Below are 6489 nucleotides of genomic sequence, written 5' to 3'. Positions count from 1 at the left end.
CCAAGCTCCAGCTCGTGATTAAAGCCTCGTGAGTTTGCATCGGTGTCAGCCCCTCGGGGCCTCTCAGATGCACCGTCTTGGGCGCACCACGTCCGGGGGCAGAGGTGCCCTGGGCCAGGAGGGAAGCTCTCCTTGGGCCGCATGGGCTCAGCCCCGGCAGAGCCTTCCCGGCTTGGGCCGAAGGATGTGGGTGTCGGAGGCCGCCCTCCCGCCCAGTGTCCGCCTGACAGAGCTGCAGAAGGGCTGGTCCCGCGGGCTTTGCTCGTCCTCGGCACCTGGCACCTGAGCATCCTCGGGGGCCACGCGAACTTGGGCCTGGCGCCCGTGGCCCGCCAAGTCTACCCCCGCAGCCTCCTCAGGGCCGGTGCTCCGGGCCCCGCAGACCCCGGCTGCTCGCCCTGCAGCCCCGACCCCCAGTGCTGCTGCGGCTGCCTCCTGCTCACCCAGAAACAGGGAAACCCTCGCCTGCCTGAGCCCGGGAAGCGCTCTCCTCCCCGGCCTTGGGCTGCCCGGCCTGACAGCAAATGCTGTTTTCCTGAGATCCACAAAGAACCCCAGGCCCGGTGTTGCCAGTTCAGCAAGGGGCCAGATTACACTGGAGTCACACCCCTCCGTGGGACATCCTCCTGGACGGAGACGCCTGCCCTGCTGAGAAGGAGGACAAAACCACGGTTGATAGGATGGAGGCTTGCCAGCTGGCACTCGGGTCTGCAGTGAGAAACCCCAATAAGGGACACTGGGCAGAACTGGCCTGACTAAGGTGCAGGTGCTGATAGGACACTGGCAGACATAGGGACACTCGTCACACGCGCGGCAATGTCGACCGTTCTGGAGGGTCCACAAGTCCTGGGCATGTTTTCACTAGCGCTCCTGGCCAACCTGCTCTCCACCAACCTCTTTGTTAACTTACCATAATTCAGTTTATCCCCAAACATGCAAATTCTCAGCATACCTGTCTTCCCTCTTTGCTGCTGTCCTCTTTACCTCTCTTTTCTCCTTTGTCAGAAAACATTGATAAACCTGGTTATTGTCTCCCGCTTGTAAACAAGGAAACAATCCATGACAATCACCCAGACGTCTTTGAGTGAGCCCTCGACACTTTCTGTCTCACTGAAGGTCGGGGCAAAGTTTCTGTCCCTTCTTGTCAGGGAAGCATAATTTTGGCTTGTCATACCTGAACAATGGCCCTCAAGTGTCATTTCATTGCTTTGCCAGGAGCCCAGGGCATGCCCATGAGGATGCCGAGGGCCTGTCTTTCATGGGCAACGTCCGGTTGGGTGAGCACGTCAAGCCCCACATACTTTCTTACTATATCTTGATTCATTTTCAAGCAGATAATAGTAGGTAGCTTTAGGACTGTTCTAAAACCTGTTTCACTATTTCACTCTAAAACATCTAACCTGAATAAAATAAAATAATAAAATAAAATAAATAAAATAAAATAAAATAAAATAAAATAAAATAAAATAATAAAATAAATAAAATAAAATAAAATAAAATAAAATAATAAAATAAAATAAATAAAATAAAATAAAATAAAACATCCAACCTGGGCACACCTGGGTGGCTCAGTGGTTGAGCGTCTGCCTTCCGCTCAGGTGGTGACCCCGGGGTCCTGGGATCGAGTTCCGCATCAGACTCCCTGCATGGAGCCTGCTTCTCCCTCTGCCTGTGTCTCTGCTTCTCTCTTTGTGTCTCTCATGAATAAATAAATAAAATCTTAAAAAAATAAAATAAAAACATCCAACCTGTCCTATGAGGACCCTGGAGAGCACGTCAGCCATGCCGAGCCTTTGCTTGTGAAGTAAACTTGAACTCCTTTTCTGTTTCCAAGAAAAACACTCAGATGTGTTCAGGGGAGATGGCACACTGATTATTTTCACTTAATGTGCTGGAAGGTTTAGTTGCCAGACCCTGGAAGAGTCAGGCAGGAGAAAGCCAAATGTCATTTGGACAAGTACAAAAGGGCCTTCTGCACTTGGGGGAACCCTAACTCCTTGGAGGTGGGATCACTCACAGGTCTTTGCCAACCTGAGGAGCTTTGGGTCACCTGGAACTGTGACTGTTGGCATCTCTCTGTCAAGTACACCCTATGGTCCCCTTGGGACCACATGCAGAGCCATGGGAACAATGAACACTGGGCTTAGAGACTACAGAGCCAACAGTACGCTGGAGAAACAGGATGAAAACCCGCTAGGGAACAGAAACAGGCTACATCAACTCATTAATTTTGATAATTTAGAAAAATAAAGAAATGTTCTAATACTAAAGAGCTGAGCCTTTGGTTTTGGTTTGGTTTTTGTCTTTAATAGATGTGAAAGTAGGGTACATATAGATTTAAAACCATATCTAATTTTCAGGTTTTTTTAAGAAAGAGAGAAAACACATCTGCATTTAAAAATACCCAAAATAAAGAACATATGTAAATATACTTCAAAAAATGAAATCTGCCTGTCTGTACTCATCAAGTATGATTTTCTAGTTAAATTTACCTCATGGTCTCAGTTAGGCAGGGATCCAACTTTCTGTTAAATACCTCTAATCCTTATCATAGTATCTGGCACATTTTTAAAAAATAACCAAAAAAATATTAGTTACAAGAACCATATACTATTTTCTTTGATTTTAAATTGGTGACCTCTATTAGAACACAACAGACAAAATTATACTTAATAAAGTAAAACAACAAACAATTCCAAATCATCAAGAAAAATTAAATCCTGAGAAATTGTGCTTATAAATATTAAGTGGAAAAAGCAAAAGAAAAAAGTGCATTTATAATATTTATTCTCAATGTTGACATTGCTAAATCTGTGTGGTAAAAGAAGAGACTCATGTTTTCAAACATTTTATACAAGAAAACACATCACTGTTAAAGAGTAACAATTTTAGAAAGAAATTATTCTGCCTTCAACTTCTCTCGGGAAGTTATTGTTTCTATTAAACTTTTTATTTTGAAAAAAATAAAGATGAGCAAAAGAAAAGAAAGAGGGAGAGACAAACCAAGAAACAAATTCTTAATTACCGAGAACAAACTGGTGGTTACAGAGGGGAGGTGGGTAGAGGGGTTGGGGGAAATAGCTGACGGGGATTCAGAGTGCACTTGTCAGGAGGAACACTGGGTAACGTATAAAATTACTGAATATTGTACATCCAAAATTAATATAGCATTGTATGTTAATTATAATGGAATTAATATTATTTTTTAAATGAGTAAGTTCTGGAGAGTCTAATGTACAGTATGATGGCTCTAGTTAATATTACTGCGTTAAATACTTTAAATTTGTTAAGAGAGTAAATTGCGAGTGTTCTCGCCACAAAAAAAGGTAACTAAGTGAGGTAATGAATGTTAATTAGCTTGATTGTGGTAATTATTTCACAACGTATACTTACACCAGGCCATTACATTGTACAACTTAAATATATACAAGTTTTGTCAATTATACCTCCATAAAACAAAAAAAGTAAAAAATAAAAGAAAAAGAAAAATTAAAGATAATAAATAAACTGCAAGAATATTACCGATGTCTGTATGCCCTTTACCTCTATTCTTCCAGCATGAACACTTTGCCACATTGGTTTTCTATGTGTCTGTCTGTCTCTCTGTCTATCCCTTAAGTCAATTTTTCTTGTTTAAAAAAATTATTTGCTCTAAGTCGAAGAAATGACCCTTCACTTATAAATATTTTAATAACCAGAACAATATTTTACATTATCATGGTGCAATTATCAAATTTAGAAAATTTAACATGGGTAGACTACTATGCTGTCATCACTAGATAACACAATTAATTTTCAAGTCTTGATGATTGTCCCAAAACTATCCTAAAAGCAACTTTCTTTTCCCAAAGATCCAATCCAATTTAGGATTGTACGTGAATTAAGATATCATATCCACTTAGATTCCTTTAATCTAGCACAATCCTCAACCTTTCATTATTTTCCATGACATTGGCATTTCTGGGGTTTTGAGGTTTAATGGGATTTTTTTGGTGACATTGACATTTCTGAAGAACTGTGGGCTGCTGTTTAACAGACCATCTGTCAGTTTGTGTGTGGCCATTTCAATTTCTCCACTGGGAAGCTATCTTTTGCTCTTGGATTAGTAAGTAATCTATGGACAAATACTAGAAGACTGTGTAAATAATCTGCTCCTTCTCCAATTTCAGCGATTTCAGTATTTAGTGAAGATTCTTGCCTGAATCAATTATGGTGATGGCTGCAGAGTAGTCATTTTCTAACTCTATTATTCCTTCATATATTTGTTGGCATGCTACTCTAAGGAAGAGCCTTCCCTTCTACCTTATTGCTTTATTTACTTAAATTTCTGTTTTCTTCTATTGGTATGTACTCACAGGTTTCTTATACATTTATTTACTTAATAAGTTATCATCCATTACAGTCACTATTTTGATGCTTCGTTTGCCTCAGGTTTGGCCAGTGGCAGCTCCTTCAAACTAGTTCCTGTGTCCTTTTGGCATGTCCTCATCATTTTTTAAAACAATTTCTTATATTGGGACTCATATGTTTTTTGCTCCAGCCCTGGAGTTAGCCATTTTGCTAAGGAGCTCTGATTCCTTTTAGTGGGTCTGACACATTTTTGACAAAAGAAGGAAGAAATGGAGGGAGGGAGAGAAGAAGGAAGGGAGCTTCAACACCACTAAAAACCCTTCATTTAAGAGAGCCTTGAAAGTACATGAGAATAGGTAAATTTCTTCATATCCAATGGATGTTAACTTTAAATTGTCCACATCACAAGCTCTGGATGTTTTTCTCTGTAAAAGTTACAGTTTGCTCTGAGGCAGATCAACCAAGCCCTTCTCCAGTATGAACTCAATAAAACCACAAGAATTTGAGCTCACTTTATGACTCATCTCAAAATCAAGTTTGTGAGTATGTGGCTTGCTTTTACCCTCATGTTAAAAAAAAAAGAAAAGAAAAAAGAAAAAAAAAAAAAAAGAAGAGCTCCCTTTGTCATGTTCATGCTTCTCCAGATAAGAGACCATTTGTGACGGTTTCTGTTTCCTGAAGGTGAAAGCACTGCGCCTTGTTTACAACTTCTTCAAGCAATGAGGACCTGTGCTTGGGACTTCTCCATGCCCATTCTCTCACTCCTCTAAGACACTGGCATTTGGCTGAAGTACATATCTTTAAATATGAATTATTTGTATCTTTATCTGTACCTGGAGTGAGGTCCGTGTGTGTGTGTGTGTGTGTGTGTAAAAATATAGAAATAAATGGAATTGAGGAGATGAAGGACTATTGAATAAGTTAGATATTCATTATCATGGGCAATTCCAGGTTTCAAACTAACATCCCTTGGGGCAGAAGTTGATAACTTAGGGTTTGTTTGGTTGGTTGTTTGGTTGGTTGGGGACAGAGAAAGAGAAGGGAAAACATGTCTGTAATGGGCCTTGTTCAGGCCAGAAGGTGGAAGCTATTTGAAATTGTATCTCTACTTTTCATGTATCACTGCAGTCCTCCAACACGTTGGGTGTCACCTAATTGGATGCTAGAGTTGTGTTGCATTCAAAGCACTTCTCAACAGCCATAAAGAACTAAAAAAGAAATTGTACCTTTGAGAGATCTGTTATTACCCTACAGCATATTTACTTCAACTATTCTCCTAATCACCTTCCTTATCCAGAACAGTTTGCTTGAGCACCTCCACCTGAGCCTTCTACAAAAACCAACACCCCCTTCTCACCAAATGTTGTCACATACCTCCCTTTAGTCTACCTTCTCACAAGAATTTCTTCCTTAGGACATTGGGGGAGGGGTAATGGAGATGATAACTGAATTAGAGATGCTCTCATCCAAGAAAGGTAAGCAGGAAGCCCATAAATATTCTCATGTTAATACTTTTGTCCCATAACATCAGTTAAATCATTTCACTTCTTCATGCATCTGTTTCCATGACTTAGAAATTTGGATTTAATTGGAATAAAATGTTTAAAAGACTGAAGTGTATTATGTAGTTCCAAAAATGGTTTACTAAAGCGGTTTTAGAGAGTCCTGAACCCCCTTCAACTGACTACAAAATTTGGGATTCTTTTTCTGAGTAAGGGTCAAGATACATGGTTGTCATAACTTTTCAAGGGTCCTCCCAAGATCAAGGCTACCTCTCCAAGTGCCTGATTTTTTCCCTCCTCTATCTGCCAAGGTTTCTGATGGTTGCCAGCAGTTATATTTGACCAGTAAGAGATAGAATGGGGTAATGTGTTTTACACATGGATCAATGATGTTCCATAATCAAACTGAGGGTTGTATTTATTCAACAGCAAATAACTATCAATACAGCATGGGGAAATTAACTGTGCTGTAGAATAATTGCTTCCAACAATTTCCTTGCAAAGGCAAAAAAAATTGTATTTAGCCTCTTAATGGATACCTTTATCAAATTCATTAGCTTCTTAAGTATGGAAAAAATCATTTGTACTCTCTTTACTGCAAAGTGGACCTTGGGGAGTTGGCTATCTTAGACTGAGA

This window comes from Canis lupus, chromosome 35 (genome assembly GCF_003254725.2).
Source record: "Canis lupus dingo isolate Sandy chromosome 35, ASM325472v2, whole genome shotgun sequence".
In the NCBI taxonomy this organism is placed as follows: Eukaryota; Metazoa; Chordata; class Mammalia; order Carnivora; family Canidae; genus Canis; species Canis lupus.
Note: the sequence above shows the minus strand (reverse complement) of the source record.